Raw genomic sequence first — 18,570 nt, forward strand, 5'->3', positions numbered from 1 at the left:
AGTCTTAAATATACCTTCATCAGCTTCTCAAGGCATAGGGTACTGCTTTGCTCATGGTAAAATTGCTCTTGGCTTGAGTTGTATTTTAACCTCTTCTAGTCCCTTGAACAGGCCTACATAATATGGGCCTGTAGTCCAAAGGACAATGGGCATCTTTTCTAGGTCTTCCTGAAAAAGCGCTGGTCATTGTCGCACTAGCACCCTTCACTGTGGGACTTCCCTTTTCTCGATCTTTATCCAGTATGTAATCCTTATCATCGTCTATACGTTCATTTCTGAACATATGTTCATCTGTTATGTCTGTCAGTCTGTATCTCTCTTCAAGAGCTATAAATGTCCTCTATGATCTGCCTTCGTTCATCCACTCCTTCACTCAGTGCTATTTTTCCTTCTACTATAGCTACTTTCAATTTTATAGGAATGGTCTGCCCTTATTCCTCATCCATTGGTATTTGTGGTCTGAATAAGAACTCATCAGGTATCCACACAATCTTCCCTACTTATCCAGGTAGCCATGTTAACAAAATGCTCACCCCATACATGAAGACTTCTGGATCTACCAGGACTTCTCATAGAACCACTTTCCCTGTAAGTGCCAGTATAAACTCTCTTACATTTAAATAGTGTATTCCTGGAGTGGAGCACACTATTCCTTGGTCAGTGTTTGAAATAATCATGTTAAGTTTGTTATTAAATCTCTTCCCAAGATGTTAACTGGCGTCTGTCATGAATATAGCAAGGGAACAGACATGTCACATTCCCCTATAGAAACAGGTAATTTATCAGTGAAAGGAGCTACATTCAGAGTTCCGGAGAACACTTGAGCATTAATGGCAATACCTGACATTAGATATTTTACCTCCAGTGTCTACAAGAAAATAAAAGGATTTGCCTCCTATCGTCACATCGACCCTTGGCTCCTCTTGGGTGTCTAATGTTACTGATATTACTGAACACATCAAGTCACCCTGTGAGCTGTCCTATTGAGGGTAAAAATGCATCCCCGTCCCCATGAAAGGGTTTTCTCCTACCACAGTGACACCCCTATCCTAGGTGTTAATATTTGCCCTATATTCACATTCTGTTGTGTTTGCATAGGTGCTTGTTGTGATTGCCCTTGCAGTGGGTGCATTTGCACTGACCCCTGCTATTGTGCCTGTTATGTTTACGGTGCCTGTGTCTGATAATCTGTGTGATCCTGGGCAAAGCCCTCTCATGTTTGCGTGCTGTATCGCGGTGGATAAGCTGTCCGTCCTTTTAAAGGTTGTCCATTTTGTTGCACATTTCCACGGCTTTTACATACACATACAATATGCCCTGTCATCTCACAATTCCAGCATACTGGAGGAGGCCCTCTGGCAAACGCTCCATTATATCCTCCTTGAGTATTCTGACTTCCATTCTGGGCATTTTGAAATCCACCTTGGGTGTTCTGAAATCCACCTCCTCTTCCTCTGAAGCCTACCCCTCTACCTCGTGGCCAAAACCCATACCCACTTTGATCCACCGGGTGTGCATTATTCACCTGTGACATACCCATTATTTCTTGTGTTCCTACTCATTCTCTGCTTGTGAATACTTCCCCTTCTATAGCAAACCTTGACAATGTGTTCTGAACTAACTTAGCTTCCTCACTCTTTCTGTCCTCATCTTTCTTTTTGTTCTTTTCTTGTAATAACAGACAATGATGCAAAATAGTTAACTGTACCTCAGTCTATGGCTTGCTTTCATCCCTACTTGTTTTTTCATCTGCCTCTGTAGCTGTTCTGGCAAGCACTGACACAAAATATGATCAAATAGTGCCACTGTGTTTCCCACAGTTCACGTGTTTCAACCTGCCATCTCTCTTGAAAATCCTGAATATAAGCAATAGGCTCCTCATGTTCTTTCATTTTATGTGTCACAATTGCACCCATATCTGGCGTGTCAGGATACTACACCTGAAAGCCCTCTGAACATCTTCCCTGCAATTATTAAATGGCGCTCCATCATGCACTGTGTTTTGTACTGTCACACCTCCATATCCCGCTTGTCTCCAAATATCATTAGCTCGCTCTCCGAGAATAGCTGCCAGTAGAAATGTTCTGTCTCCTATGCCCAGCGTGCTTCCTCTTGTCATTTTCTCTAATTTGTATATTCATTTCACAGTCCGTGAAGTCAAACTAGGGAGCTTGCATTTTAAGTTATCCTTCTGCATCTGAGACCATAGACTATATTGTGGTCTTGCTCCCCCCTTCTCTAGTAAGGGGAACTGTGAGCACCCCATCTCATAGTCGGATCCCACTATTCGATTACCTAATGCAGGGCTAATCGTCCCTATTCATCTTCATGCTGGTAATGACCTTAACCTACTCACATTGGGTGGAGATTCTGCTCTCTCACTACAAGATCGTCTTCGGGGAAGCTTAGGATATGGTATAGGATCTGGTGCCCTTTCCTTAGAGTTTTCCAGATCTGACTATCTTACCTCTTTATCCATCTGTTGACTTCCCAGGGGGAAACATATACCCTCTCTCTCTGTCTCACAACCTGACTCTCTTTCCTCGTCTGCCATTGCTAGACCCCAACTAGTGTGACTATCATCCTCCTCTTCTCTAGCTAAATTTAATCTACTCAAAGACAGTGTTTGCCGTTCAACACTGAACACGTTTTCCTCCTCATCCCGTGGTTTAGGTGTCAGGGATCGGTTACTGCTCCCTTGAGTCCCATACTCCCTGTCCTGTCTTATTTGCTTATATATCCTTTCCTTTCAATCCTTTCTCCAATACTTTCTTCATAATATCTTTCCTCTTCCTGTGCTACTTTAGGTGTTTCTTGACTCTTTTCTATCATCGGAAGAAGTCACTTATCATGTACTATTGCCCATGTATTTCATCGTTTGGTCTTATTTGTTCTTTAAGAATAAGACTGTCAGCAAGACCTCGCTGCCTTCTAATCTGTTTTATCTATTTGTCCACTTCCCTTCGCTTTCTTGCATCCCTTCTTGCCCTATGTTCTTCTTGCCTTTGTTCTTCCCTTCTCACTTCCTATCTTCATTCTTCTTCTCCACTTCTCTGTAATCTTTTTCTCTTCACTTTTTGTGCCTCTCTCTTTCTTTCTCTCCTATCCCTTTCTTCTATCTCTTTCTTTCTAGTGTTGTACTTCCTTTGTTCCTCTGCCCTTTTTCTGCCTTTTTCTTCTTCTCTATATATCTGTTCCCATTGTTCCCTGCTTTTTCTTCCTTGCTCATCCTCCATCAATCTCTTTTCTCATTCCCTATCCTTCTTTTCTTGCTCGTCTTTATCATCCTTTCGCCTAACCTCCTCGATGCTTTTCCCATCTAACTTGAGTAATATCTGTCCTCCGATCAATTCGTTCTGTACAAGCGTTACCTCTTCAGCCCTATCCTTTTCTCCTTTCCAGCTCTTAATTTCTCTGTCTATATCTGTCGATATATTCGATCTCTCGCTTCTTTCTTCTTTATCTCGTATGACCTTAAAGGCATCTTCCTTCCCTTTGCTCTCTTCTGGACTGTCATCACTACTATAAGCGGGGTGGGGGGTCCCATATGTTGGGTTACTATACCCTGCCGCTGCTTTTAATTCCTTTAAAGGATAAACTCCTATCTACACTCTTAATCTCGGACAAGGTAAGAGGAGCTGAGGGCTCAACGTCCTCCCCTTTATGCTGGTTAAGCATCCACTGCTCCTGTACTCAGGCTTCCTTCTCCTCTTGGTACATTTTCCAAAGCTCTTAAATTGCCAGTCTGTTCTCTAATTTCTTTCCTGTGTACGCAGTGTGCACATATGTGGTCATGTGTTATAATACTGCTTTTGACAATGCCCCCCCCCTTGTGGCAATGGCATGAACATTTTATCCACTCTGCACTTTACCCATTCTGCACTGTACTGTTTGAGCTTGGGCCCATGTCTTGATAATGTTTTACAAAGGTTCAGGAGAGGAGTGTCCTCCATAATGACAAGTCGCAATCGACTTTTGTTACTTACCAGATCGTTAATAAATCTCTATCTATCTAAAGACTTATTTCTTACCACTTTTAATCTTAAAACACCAAATATGAGCAAGCACCATCAATCGTCGCTCAATCCTCTTTTGTTTAAACAACCTATCTGTTTTCTGATTGGTGCCAATCGTTAACTACACTTTAATTCAGGACAACATTACTCCCAACCTTCACAGCTTATTACCTCTCGAGACGTCACACAACAAATAACACTTAAAACCATAACCCAATACACATTAATAACTTTTGTGATCACTTTCCCTTTTCCCTATAATTATTTATAGTAAGAGGTATTATCTCCTCACCTCCAATTTGATTACCCTGTGCAGGGTTTAAGACGTCACCCTGCACAGTCCTGACTGTGTGTATTCTCTCTCTTAATATTCCAACTGGAATTTGAAATGTCTTCTTCTATTTCTCTTGAAATAGGATTACTTAGGCATTTCTTTATCTATACAAACGTTCCCATTACACAAAAATATCACAATCCCACCCCTTTATATTGCCATTTCCCTTAGTCTACTTACATCCGTTAATCAACTTGAGGCCTTCCTCCAATGCGACCATTTCACCTTCTGGCCACAGAGCGCCTGTGGAAACCGAGCAGGGATTTCTTCAAATGGGGACCAACACATCGTCTTGATTCTTCTTGCAAGTTTATTTCTCTTGGCCGCTCTCCACAGGAAACTCCACAATCTTCCAGCTAATGGCGAATGATGCCTCATCGTTCGAAACTCTGAAGTAGAACTAATTTGGATCTGGAACCCTCCTCTGCTACCATGTGAGCTTATGGCCTTTCGGAACGTGCATATGTAATGGATGGAATCATACCAGAAAAAGTCTGAGTCCAAATAACCAGACAAATTCAAGGAGGTGGAGAGTTACTGTTTTATTAACAATTATCTGAAACAGGGAGGTTACAACAAACATCAATGGATGTACGCTCAGTCTCTCAATGATTTCCACAAAAAATATACTTCATAAACTCAATTATGCATCAGAGTGATGTCATACTACGTGGCAAAAGTGAAAAATCTATCAAGGGTCGGGATTGGTTGAGGGAAACATCTAGATATACAATCATATAGGAGCTAGGATTGTGATTGGCTGTCCTTTATCAGGTGGACAATTTATGCCTACCTCTTCAAACATGTCATATCAGAAACACTAGTTACATCATATTTCATTGGTCTTCTAAACTATAAGGTCCTTTGTTATACGGACTAATACAATTGGTTGGCATGCTTGTGCTATGTCTGGCATCCTTTGTGTTCTTGCTTAAACCTTAATGTGAAAAGATTTATCCTTCGAACACTCGTTCTTCTTCAGAGTAGATAACTGACGTTGATTTCTACGATCTTGACTTCAGGCCAGACAGCCTTGCCATCCAGCTCCACTAGCCTGCTATTCTGCTGTGACACAGTTTTCCATTCCTGGTCCATGGTTTCTGGCTTACTTAATTCATGATACCAATTTCCAGTTTCTGTACAATGGCGGCTTTTCCTGCATTTGTATTCGCTACTCATAGCTAGCTTATATGATGACTTGATCTACCTTGAGTTTCAGCGTCTGTACATTTATTGAACTCTTCTTTACTTTGTCATTTGTCGTCTTGGATCCGTACATCGTCTTCAATCAGTATCTTATCACGTCATTAGTTCATTTTCTTTGCTCTTTCTCATATTCCTTCAGAGAGTCACTCCTGAAGGTTGTCATCACTTCAAGAGTACATTGGATAGGGTTGTCTCAATAGGTATCTCCTTCCAAATACTTGCCACCTTATTGGCACGATAGCTGGTGTCAGGCAAGGCACAGTCTCATGTCTCCAATACCAGGGAGTTGCGGGGGACAGGATCTCCTGCTGGTGTATACATCTGCTCCTCTACACAAAATTGACATAAAAGTAAATAACCCTTTGTTGATATTGTGCCTCATTACGACCCAGGCGCTAATGGGTTAACGGCGCCGTAAAAGGCTGCGGCGCCGTTAACCTATTAGCGCCTAATTACGAGGTCCCTTTGCGGGACCCGACCTTAACGGCTGGTGTAGACCAGCCGTTAAAGTAGGGACCCGCAAAGGGACCTTGGTGCTAATTACGGTGCCGCAATTTGCGGCACCGTAATTAGCGCCTTCCCCATTCCCATTGAGCCCTATGGGGCAAAAATGGGAATGGGGAAGGGCCATGGAGGAAGGGGGAATTACAGCCCCGCCAACCTTGTAATGGGGTGGTAATTCCCCCTTTCTCCATGGCAGAGTCGGTAACTTACCGGCATGGACCATGGTGCTAATAGCACCATGGTCTTCCGCCAGGGTCGTAATGAGGCCCATTGTGACAGTGGGCCTCATTACGAGTATGGCGGTAGCCGGCTGCCGCCAGTATTGATTTCTATCCGGCATCCAGAAAAGGGCAATTCCCGGGTCATTACGACCTTGGCGGACCCAGTAGTTGCCCTTTTCTGGGCGCCGGAAAAAATGATTCTCCATTCCCATTTGAGCACCATAGGGTTCAATGGGAATGGGGAGGGTGGTAGCAACGGTACCGTTATTAACGATACCGTTGCTACCATCAAGTTCTGCTTGCGGGTGCCAGTACGACCACCCAGTAAAACCTGGTGGCTGCAAGGGCACCCGCGAGCGGAACTCATAGTATGGCGGTACGGTAGCAACAGTGCCGGTAGCGATACCGGCGCCGTTGTTGCCTTACCGCCATAATCGTCTTGCAGACATTTGTCACTCTTCCAAAATCATTCTCCTGGAATGCAGCCCATGACCTTGCATGTCTAGGCACCATTTTATCAAAGAGTATGCTTGAAGTACTAGTTTCAGACCCAATTTCAATGGGTGAGAGCTCTGTTGCTTTGATGATGGTCTAGGAACGCTTAGAGTTTGAGCTGTTATACCTCAGTACCCGGGTAGACCCCACATGCTATGCATAGATTTTTTTCTCTTCGGATGGGTGGGGGTAGTATGGGAGGCAGTGCATGCACTTTGTTTTAGTTTGGGAGAGAAATGAACTTGGTTTGTTTTTGGGGGTTGTAGTAATGCTTATAGTTTATTTTATTTTTGGGGGACAGTGTGCATATTTTCTTCTTTGAGGTTGCACGGCACACTATTTAATGTTATGTGAGAATAAGTTGATTTGGTTGCAAACTGGTTTTCAAGTTTAGCAATGGAAAGAAATAGTGGGAAAACAACGACTTCTGCTCAGATAAAAATGAGAATCCATAGATTCTTATGTTCTTTGCCAGGTGAATGAAGGTCAGAAAGCCAGAATTGCGTGGTCACTCTGGAGCGATCTGGGGCAGGTTGCCTAGGAGCTCTTGGTGAATGTTTCATTAGTGCCATGACACAGAGGAGTGGCAAGTGAGAGGTAACGATTCTACATTGACCAGCTGTTTAGACACTAATCCTGAGGAGGGTTCGGGTCCTTCCGTCTCCAAGGGCAATAATCCAGACATTTGAGGGTAAATGAGGAGCATATTGTAAACCACTCAGTCGGTCAGTTTTCACCTGAAGATGGACGGCAACCAGGCATCTGTTGTACATGATGGCCCATTTGCAGATCAGCAAAGGAAAGGTGAGGGAGAGCTACACCAATTGCTCAGCTGAAATATTAAGTTTCTGTTGTTTCTGAATAACCAAAAAAACATCCCATGGAGATGTGGACCCCAACTTTTGGAAGCCAAACATATTACTTTTAAATCTGTTCCATTGCAGTGCCACTATTTACCTTCCTGTGGCCATGTTCAATTGGTCTGAAGGAGAAGATAGTGGGATCTGGGGTCGAATTTCGAGGAATTTGTTGCAAAAGTAGTTCAAAGAGGGGTACTAAGAAAATGGCAGCCTTGAAGTAGGTTTAGCTATTAAGCCCACCAGGACATGGCTGATAGGACATGAGTTTGAATACCTATAATAGTTTTTGGAGAGTCCATAGACGGGTTTTAATGGGTGGATATGTGGGTCTGGCCGTCCCACCAGACAGCCGTAATAAGCGAACACCATGAATGCACACAGCCATCAATCCAAGTACTCTCTGAGGCACTGTTTGTGAGAGGACCAGAATCCTCTCTGTAGGAGTAAATGTTTTGGTAAATGTTTTGGCCATTACTATTCCCATGAAATGATGCTTTGGGAAGGTGGAGGACTGGTTCTCAGTTAACTCAAAGAAGTAAATCGTCAGCATGCGTGAGGAGCATAGCCCATCAGTCTTCCCTTGGGCCCGGATTCTGGATGGTTAAAAATAAAATCCACGTACAATCATGGGGTTATTAGTGTGCTTGGCGCGTCTTTCTTGTCTTTAATTGTGGCTTTCTTTCTGTCTCTTTCCCCTCACTCTCTCTCTCTCTGCCTCTCTCTGCCTCTCTTTCTATCTTTGTCCCGCTCTTTCTTTCTTTCTCTCTATCTATCTCTCGCTGTCTCTTTCTCTGTCTTTCACTTCTCTCTCTCTCTCTCTCTCTCTCCTTATTCTGGTGAGGAGGCTGATGTGGTAGGTAGTCCCTTCCACCTATTGGTAGTTGGAGGACATTGATTCTCATACAAGATGCCAAACCTGTGGGACACTTTGTCAAAGCTTGCTGGTGCCAGGAATCTGTTGGTGAAGGCACCCGATTGCTGGCATCTGACTCTGCCACAGTGTGGCCAACACAGACCGATCATGCATCCCCTCCAGAAGACATCTCTAGATCCCTACGCCTCCTTTCAGTCCTCTCTACTCTCTTCTCTAAATCCCGCTTTCATGCCTACTTCGCTTTCCTTCTCAACAGTACAACAATCAGACCTCTTCACTTCTCCTCCTAGTTCGTCCTCATTCCACATCTTTCCCCCTGTCTCTTCCTCTTCTGAGAATTCCGATGGTTTGCCCTCTTTGGTTTCTCTTGCTTTTTGCCCCCTTCTTGCTCCTGATGTCTCTCCTTGCTACTTTCCAAAGTTTCTCGGCTTTCCTTGCTCTTCCCCCTCTTCTGGATCTTCCTGTATTTCTCTATCTCTTCTCAACCTCCTCTACTCCTTTCATGTCCCTCCACTCTTTTCACAGTCCCCCACCTTCCCGCTTCCTTTGTACACGGGTATCCTCCCCAGTCTTTCCTCTCTGCTTTCTCTCCTTTCATTTCTCCTTCCCCCTCCTCTTGACACTTCTATATCTGTGTCTCTGTCTTACTACCTTTCTCTTCAGTCGTACTTCCTTCTTGCTCTGTAACACTGTAGCCTTCTGCCTTGCAACACCTCCACTCTTACTAATCTGGTGGCTGTTTAAATGTGGCAGTGTGGGCATGCCTCTGTGGTGCCTCTGGTGCCCAGCGTGGTGGTTGGTTCGTCAAGTTTGAATAGTCCCTTGCTGCTATTCCTAATTGGTTTGTGCTTGCAAGTTTATCTCTGAAGCAAGATTCACAAAAGGAAGGTCTGCCATTTTAATGCCAAATATGTATTTCATAGCTCATTACTGGCCAACACCTCTGAGGTCCCAGGCATAGTCTCCTTGGCATAGTTGTGGGGATCACTCCAAAAACTCTGCATGTTTGTAGCAGGAGATGAACATCGGTCTTCTATAAGTCAAACCATTATTGTATGCCGGATGATGTAAGGCAGTAGGACCCCTGTGCGTCCCTGTTCTTATGCCTGTCCTTCTGTCTTTCCTTGCATTCTTTAATCATAATGCTAACTCCAAGTAGACCCTGCTCTTGAATATCCAGAGAAATTTGGAAAAGTCCAAAGCCCTGGTTCCTCAAGAGGGCATGACGCCTTCACTGGTCTTTGATGAAGAGTAAAGGTTAGCACGGCAGGATTGGGGCAGCAGGAGAAAGCACCACAGAGGCTAAGCTGCAGATCCTGGAAACCCTTAATATTTCTCTTCTGTGCCTACTTCACGTCGCAGATGGTGGCACTCAGCCCGCATGGCTTCCCTGCCTTATCTCCTAACCCTAAACATGGGACATTGTCATATACCTCCCCTCTTTCTACCGCACCATGGATAGATTGGTGTAAGGGATGCCTACCCAATAAATCAACATTAGTCTGTAAATGTCCTGCTCTGTGTGTTACCACATCATGTATAGCTCCATGGCAAGGAACCAACTCATGTCCTGTGTGTCACTCTCCTTATTTCTCGCTAGCCGTGTCAGAGAAGTATGATACATCACGAGATGGAATTGGTGGCCTGTAAGATAACATTTAAGAGCTTCAATTCCCCAGTTTATCACCCAACATTCTAGTCCTATGATTGCATAATGTTTCCCTCAGGAACCTATCTTCAGAATGATGATTAGGACTAGGCTTTAATTACTCTCCTCTTCAGATAATACCACTCCTATCCCCACCCCCCAACCTTAAGACATCTGTCTGTGGGATAAATTGTTGAGATAGGTTTGGCATAATTAGGAGGGGTGGGTGATCACTTAGACTCCTCTAAACAATGTTGGCTTGGCTCATTCTACTGAATTCTGGGTGGTATAGAGGCCTGTAGGTGATCAGCCAATGGCACATTCATCAGGGAGAATTGTGGAAGAATCATCTAAAACATCCCACTGGTCCCAAAGTGAATGAGAGTTCCATCTTGGTGGAGGAGATGTGATATGGTTGATAGCTTTCACTTCCTATAGATGAACTAGACCCTTCTGAATTTGGAAGCTTTGTACAGCAATGTAGACAGTGCTAGGTGACATTTATTGTTAGCAGAGATTACCAGCCCATCCAAGTCACTAAATGCAGGTGGTGCATAGGCCCCGAAGATTGATTTTAGATAACAATGTTATCTAAATAAGCACCTGCACAGACTTGATGAGGGTGCACAACCTGAATCACGAGATACTGAAAGGTGGCTCGGGCCCCATCTAGTCCAAAAGGAAGAACTGTAAATTGTCTGTGTCTAAAATGCAACTTTTTCATTCTTGTGGTGTCAAAGGGATTTGCCAATATACCTTTGTTAAAAGGTTGTCATTTAGAAAGAAGTTCTGATCCCTTCAGTCATTTTTATGAATCCATAGCATAGCAGAGGTATGAAGCAAGGGATCTCATTAACCTTGATACACAATCTACATCTACCATCTGTTTTACACAAATGGATGATTGGTGAAGCCCAGTCCCTATGAGAGACATTGATGACTTTCAACATAAGCAGTTTTTTAACTTCCTTTTATATGATCTGTCAAATAACTCCTAATAGCTAGTATGGCCAATGACGTACTTGATTTCCTGGTGGGGTGTTATATGGTGGAAAAAATGGTTCAGGTTGCCCACAGAAGACTTCTCAGATGTGATTGATAAAATGGTACACATTAAATATTCGAGAAGATGTTCTCCCTAAACAGCAACCCAGTAACATAATCATATTAGCCGAACCTCCAATGGCCGTGAAAACAAATATTTTTGATTTATTTATGGCAGCCACCCCTAAACTACCTGGCCAAGTTGATCCCGCGATGACCACAGTTATCAACTCCAAGGCCTGTCGCAAGCCAGTAAAGAAAATGCGGCAAGTGCCTACCAGGGGGAGAGTCAGGAGAATTGTCAAGGCCGTGAGTCGGCTGGGAGACAAGCCGAATCTCCAACCCCAGCAGCCGCCCTAAAGCCTTTAATGAATGCCACTTTGATCCCTCCGGTTCACCAGCCCCTTGATGATTTAGTAGCCCTTACCTATAAGACCGGCCGAAACGTGGACTGCTGCAATACCATTCATAAAGTCCAAGTGCCCATACCATCAAACTTAGTTGGCTGCAAATCCAATGTTGCAAATTCAATTTTTCAATCCTTAATTCCAGACAAAGAAGCCCCTTCAATTCAAGCACATTCAACCATTGCTTCCCTCAGAGACGAAATCCAAGCATCCATTGACTCATATGTGATTCAAAAATCACTAGAGGTTGAATCTTCTAGGCCATCCCAGCCTCCATCTAGAAAATTTGACTGGTGCCTCTACAACTGCTCCTTCTCGGCCCACCTCATTAACGGAAATCCAAACAGGTGTTTCTAACATACAGCAGTGTGATAAGAATTCACCGTTCAATCATTCTGGATCACAGATAAGTATCTGGCAGAAGGGTAACCTAGCCTTGTCCGGACCTTCTGCAATCGGCAAACAAAACATCAATTCCATCCAAAAAGCCCTGCCAATCTCTAATGAAGAAGTTCCGCCCACGTCACAAGATATAAGGGAGATTATAAGGTTATCCAGAAACCCAAGATAAAATGCACAGTGTGGATAATAGTCGTTGCACAGCCTTTCCTGATGTGGGCATGCTACTCCAAGGTCCCTCTGCCCTGAGGAGGTCTGACAAACTGTTACAAAAGATAGATCAAAATTCTTTCACTTCAGAAAACCAATTTAGATCAATATCTCAGAATGTTCATGCCAAGCCTGTGAAAACTACGGCTAATGTAAATGGCCAAACACATTTTCATTGTTTCACATTAAAATGTCGAGAGCTTCCAGGTGTTCAATATGTTCTTAATAGAGCGAGCATCCTGAATTTATGTGCAGAGATTCCAATATTACGGAGTTTGACAACCTCTGATATTGATCTAGTTGAGTTTAGCAAGAGACATTACTCAACAGAGGCTAGAATACATGTGCACTCCGGGCTTGTAGCTAACATTTTATGGCAAGCTAGGATAGCCATGTTTGACCTGGGTTTCATTTTAACTCAAGTCTCTGATTTGGCGATTCCTCAAGGGGCAAAAGCAACAATTAACAACTATAACCCCAAGCGGAATGCTGTATTGGCGAGTGCTCAAACTTCGTCAAGCCATTTTCAACCAATGCAAATATATGATCGCAGATCATAACAGTATGTGAGCCAGGATGATCTTATTAGTATGACCTTGTGGAATACGAGAGGTCATTCTCACTTTAATAATTCTTTGGGGAATGACTTGGGGGAACAGGACATTTTAGTGCTTCAGGAAACCTGGTGAATGTCTGCTCCGGTTTTGGCCTCTCATGTAATTTATTCAACCCCTGCCACTAAATGACCAATGAGTCGTCCGATTGGCGGGCTGCTAATAGCCATTAAAAAAGCTTCTGGCTTAGCTTGTGTTTCTTGTCCAACCCCTGCATCATGCTTTCAAGTGGTGAAAGTTACCAGAGGCCTAACCACATTTGCCATTATAAATATATACTGGAGCAAGCAAACAATAACAGCAGAGCATGTTTTTTTATCATCTGTCTGTCATCCTCGATACATTGCTCTTGGACACAGCATTGTCCCATACTTTCATCATGGGTGAACTGAACTTACATCTGCTCACTGACAATTCTATAGAACTCGTTTGTGAGGGAATGACATGGTCTCTAATGATGAAAGAAAGAGGTTTTGTAATGTGGGATGTTTTTACCCATGCATACAAGCCCTACCATAAAACTGTGCAGTACTGGCATGGAAAACATCATGATGGCCAGAACTCCCCAGAGAGTGCACAGGGAAAACATGGAGAATAGGCTGCCACCCATTTTTGCCTATGTTGTGAGCACAGGTGGGCACTGCCTAAAACCACCTTTGGGCTACACACACAGTAGCCTGAAACCATTGGGAATGGCAATGCTGATTGCCAAAAAAGGCAATTCAGAACTGTGGGGAATTCATTTTCTTAATCCCAAAAATGGTTGCATTACCAGTACTCACCACTATCAGAAAGCCGGCGTTTTAAAACCACCAGACTTTTGTGTAAAACTGAACAAATGAAACAAAACCAGACCAAGGAAAGACTTGCTAAGAGGTGGATATAATGTAAAACTATATTCTGAAATGACTTGAAGGAAGTAATTATTTAATGTATATGTGTCACACCGCTTCCTACTCAGCCGAAGACACGCCCCTTCGCTTCTACCACTATCAGCGCTTCCCGGCACACACGCTCAGATTCCTGCACAGCATTTCCCACTCACGTTCCACACGGCAGGGCACGGCGTGGCATGTTTGGCGGTACAGGCATTTATCGCCCTTCACTGCGGTGGCAAACCCAGTGGAGACTTTTGCAATCCAGGAACTCGTATCTTCCACGGAGATCAGTGCTGCTCGGCGCGTCACGGACTATGTGACCCTGGTTTCCTAGCAACGCGGCAACGCTTTCGGTTCGCTTCCACGTGACGTTGTCACGTGTGTCCTTTCCAGGGATAAAAAGAGTTCGGAAACCGAAGGCGTTGCTTCACAGCTGTTTCAATCAGGATCACGTGACGCACTCTCTTCGTTCTACAGACCTGTTTTCATTGTCGACCTACGCTTGCTCCACGGATTGTCTCTGCTTAGCCCTTCTCTGACTCTGGAACTTTGGAACTTTGGATTGCCTATCATCGACCTACGCCTGCTCCACGGATCATCTTTGCTTAGCCCTTCTCTGACTCTGGAACTTTGGAACATTGGATTGCCTGTTGCCGACCTACGCTTAGTACACGGATTGTTTTTGCTTCACCCTTCACTGACGCTGGAACATTTGATCATCAAGTTTCTGACCTCGGATTTCCACGTGTTTTCAGTTGGACCTCGGTCCTACAATAGGTGGTTGCCTGCTATACCATACAGCCTTGTCCAGCCACAGTCTGGAGGTTCACACCTCTTCCAAGTCCTCACAGGTATTTTAGTATCTGCTATTTACATACAAGTAATTGGCCCTCATTACGACCCTGGCGGAAATCGAAAAACGATGGCGGAAATGCAATACCGCCATCGAATAGCGCTCGGTGCGACTATGACCCGTCACCGCAAAGTACGAAGCCATTAGCGACACCGTAGTGAACGCCAACGCTAACTGCACCAAGCACGCGCGCGCGCGCCATGCCAAACCGCAAACACCACCATGGTGCAACGGTACGCCAATTCCGACCCTAGCGGACATGTACCTAACGCCATCAGGCATGGCGTAATGTACCATTCCGCCATGGCGAGAAGTACGGCATCGCGAATCAACCGTAAACGGCCCCACTGAGTGCCTGTACACCGCTCCCTGCCCACAAAGTACAACTCCCCGTAGGTGCAATGAAGCCACAATGCAACCATTGAAATGTACAAGTCACCCATGCATGCCAACGAACAAAAGAAACACAACAGGGGCCAATGGGAGCTGCAGGGCACAGATGGCACGAATACAGAAGCCATCCCAATGGACATGACCACAGTCCCCCACCAAGAAACGCACGCAAACACAGGCACCTGTGACCAGCAATATTCCGAAAATCACATCATTCCACCAGTCCACCTGGCTGACCGGCATCTGTTACACAAAACCCAATCCCCCGCCCCTGAGCATGACAACATTCAAACTGTCATATTGGCAGCCCCCATCCCTGACCTCACTGGGCTTCGTAGGCAAACGCGGCCAGTACAGTACCACGCAACTAAACCCCGAAGCCGGAACCCGATGCAGATCTCCTCACAATACATCGCCCCCCAAATTGGCATATGCCACATCACTTGCAAAGAAAAACGCTACACGGGCCAAATCCGAATAGAAATTTTATGCACATCAAAATCACCAAGCCCATACAGCCATCAGGCCATGAACTCCAAAACACCAATCACCATTGTGGGCTGCTTCCGCAAGAAATGACCAGCCACTACCTGTGTGTCGCCCTGTTCCCCCATGGTACACAGAGCCACAATCACGTACGAAAAGGCAACATGGAAGCGCACAGAACCGCAGGGCCGTCCCAATGGAGAGGCACTAGTCCAGCTGAAAGGCCGAAATGTTGCTCCGAGCCACCAGTACTGCGTAAGGGCATGTGGCCCATTGGCGATCGTCCCATAAGATCATAATGCTGCTCCACTGATTAACACGAAGCAGCAGGTGTCGGGAGTAAAATCCATCTGCAGGAGTGGCATACAGATGGCAGTGGCAAAAGGGGAGGAGATACCTGTCAACCAAAAGAAAAGAAAAAGAACAGAATGGCCATCAGAACTACATTCCAACTACTCACTTCAATGATCACACGAAATCCACAGCCATATGCATGCTAGCCCAACCAAAAGGATCATCACCACCCCAAAACCACTTGCGACTCATAACCATCTATATCGAGGTGCAAACACCATCACAAACGAGTGTACCTGTGCATGCGTCTGTCAAAACAGATTCCATCAGATGGGAATGTTAACGTGCATGGACACAAGTGTCTGAGGGCGCCTCGAGACAGGGAGGGCTCAACAAGGCCAGATGGACGATGGTCCCACAATGGCAGCCCTGCATCACATAGCGTAGGGGAGGCGGATAGATCCCAAGAAGCCCTGTACATGGCAAACTCTGTATCAAATCACCTGCCCATGCATCCATCCATCATTCCCTCATCCCGGGATCAAAATGCCTAAATAATTACTCACATAACATTAGAAACATCCATTGAGTCCGTGCGTTATGCAGCCTGCTAAATCCACAGTGCCCCAGCCCGTAATTCCAGTGTTGTGAAGTAACATGTTATTGGGAACGGACGGCCTCATCGCCCACGTAGCTATTGCGCATCCCAAACTATTCATATCAATCATTGCTCCCTCGCCATGGGCCCTGTCTCAAGGACATAGAACAATAGAACGTTACATTTGCAGTCAGACCTGTGGGCATCTCCTCGCCGCTAGCTGGAAACCGAAAGCGCCGCCCCTCGAATTCCTCATTTGCAACATCACGTCGAAAAGGCATCTGTGGCCGTTTGAAATCACTAATTATTCCATCGAGTGCGGCTGTGTGTGAAAATGGCAACTGCCTTCACCCACGAATGGGACGCCCCGCCCGTCGTTGAACCTCGGTGCAGTGATGCATGAGGGTCCACCGTTACTCGAGTACTACGTTCCAGTGACCCTTCACAAGTCTGTTCGCGACTGCAATGAATGCATGTGAAACAATGGGACCACAGCAGAATGAACATATCAACCAATCTTACACGGCCATCGGGTACAAATACATGATTGCAATAGCAAGATACAATTCCCCGAATTGCAGCGTTGTGCGCGGGACGTGCTCGGCCAAAGGGGAGAGCAGTTTGCACAGGTGGAATCAATCACCACAGGTGGAGGCCATACAGCCTGAAAACACATAAATTGCACAGCCAGTCTCCTCCCACAACCACACCGAAATGCTACCGGCAGGACTCGCGATGTTGGCCCTGGGGGACCTGATAGCACTGCAAGCGCTCCGACTCCAAGAAGAAGACGAACACCAACTACAACCAGCCGCACGGAGGAGACGCAGGAGGAGGAGGAGGCCAAGGCAGGGCCAGCAAGGGCTGCCAGCACAGCCACTACCACCACGCAGGCAGCCCACAATCCCACGCCTCCGAGCACATCCGTTCAACCTCACTGATGAGCAGATCCACACCCTCTACCGTCTGGACCGGGACACCATAACCGCCATTGTGGACATGACACAGGCTGACCTTGTCAGCATGATAGATAGCCCAACCGCCATCCCACCCCTACTGAAGGTGGTGTCTGTACTCCACTTCCTGGCCACAGGCACCTACCAGCACACAGTCGGACAGTTGCATGGCATTTCTCAGCCACTGTTCTCACGGACACTATTGCAAGTGCTCGATGCCCTCCTGAAGCACGCAGACGACTACATCTCTCTACCACGCTCGGAGCAGGAAATAACCAACACAAAAGTGGGATTCCATGCACTTGCCGGCATACCGGGTTGCATTGGTGCCATCGACTGCACCCATGTTGAATTGGTCGTCCCACATGCCATGGAGGCCCAGTACCGCAACCGAAAACAATTTCATTCCCTGAATGTACAGATGGTGTGTGACTCCAACAGGATCATTACACATTGTTGTGCCCGATTCCCTGGATCAACCCATGATTCTATGGTCTTGAGGAACTCTACAATACCACGCTACATGGAGCGACACGCAGGGAACAGATCCTGGCTACTCGGTGAGTCTCATTACATGCATGATGATGTGGGGTATGTGAATTGGCATTGACCTGCCAGGAAGGGGGGGGGGGTGTGCGTACGTATCAATGGCATTCCACATCATACGTTTCTCGTCCACATACAGGTGATGCTGGATATCCACTGAAGAGATGGCTCCTCACACCAGTCCGGAACCCACGGGACCAGCATGAGGAGGACTACAACCATGCCCACTCACGTACCCGTGTAGTCATTGAACAGGCATTCGGCCTACTGAAGACCCGTTTCCGCTGCCTCAGCAGGTCTGGCGGGGCACTCCTGTACCGCCATGAGAAGGTTGCAAAGATGGTGATGGCATGTGTCATGCTCCACAACATGTGCGTACGTAGAAATGTGCCCATGCCCCCTGACGCAGAACTGCAAGCACCTGATGATGGTCATGATGAGGGTGGGGATGTGGCAGCACCTCATGGAGTCTGCGAGGCACCGGAGGCCCGTGACATTCGTCAGCATCTCATTGATGTATGCTTCTAGCACTCACGCCTGGTGGCTGATACATGGACACGGGACTCGTGGCACTGCGTGTGTCTGGGACATGCACAATATGGACTGTACGCCTATGATGGCCTAGTACACAAAGATCAATGTCCACACTTCTCATTGGTTGATCGTGCACTTTTTATGGCATATGTGATATCATGTTGAACACCCTATCGACCCGCCACCCAAGTGAGCCCAAC

The sequence above is a fragment of the Ambystoma mexicanum genome, chromosome 8, assembly GCF_040938575.1.
Source record: "Ambystoma mexicanum isolate Mex_15411 chromosome 8, UKY_AmexF1_1, whole genome shotgun sequence".
NCBI classification, from domain to species: domain Eukaryota; kingdom Metazoa; phylum Chordata; class Amphibia; order Caudata; family Ambystomatidae; genus Ambystoma; species Ambystoma mexicanum.